This window comes from Buceros rhinoceros, unplaced genomic scaffold (assembly GCF_000710305.1).
Source record: "Buceros rhinoceros silvestris isolate BGI_N320 unplaced genomic scaffold, ASM71030v1 scaffold12973, whole genome shotgun sequence".
In the NCBI taxonomy this organism is placed as follows: Eukaryota; Metazoa; Chordata; class Aves; order Bucerotiformes; family Bucerotidae; genus Buceros; species Buceros rhinoceros.
The window spans coordinates 14,709-14,917 of NW_010405443.1; positions in this window are offsets into that span (position 1 = coordinate 14,709).

Consider the following 209-nt stretch of genomic DNA (forward strand, 5'->3'; position numbering starts at 1 on the left):
TCCTGGAGAGCAGGGCAGAGGGTGGCAACCACCAGCCCTGCTGAGCATGGAGAAGCTCTCCTCTGAATTTCAGCTGGTTGCTTTTCTGAAAGTGAAACTTCAATGAGAGGAAACAACGGAGCTGAGCAGCCCTTTCCGGGGGGAGACCACCACCTCTAATTTCCGCTCTGCTCTTGCGCTGCAAACCAAACCTGACTTCCTCCCGTGTC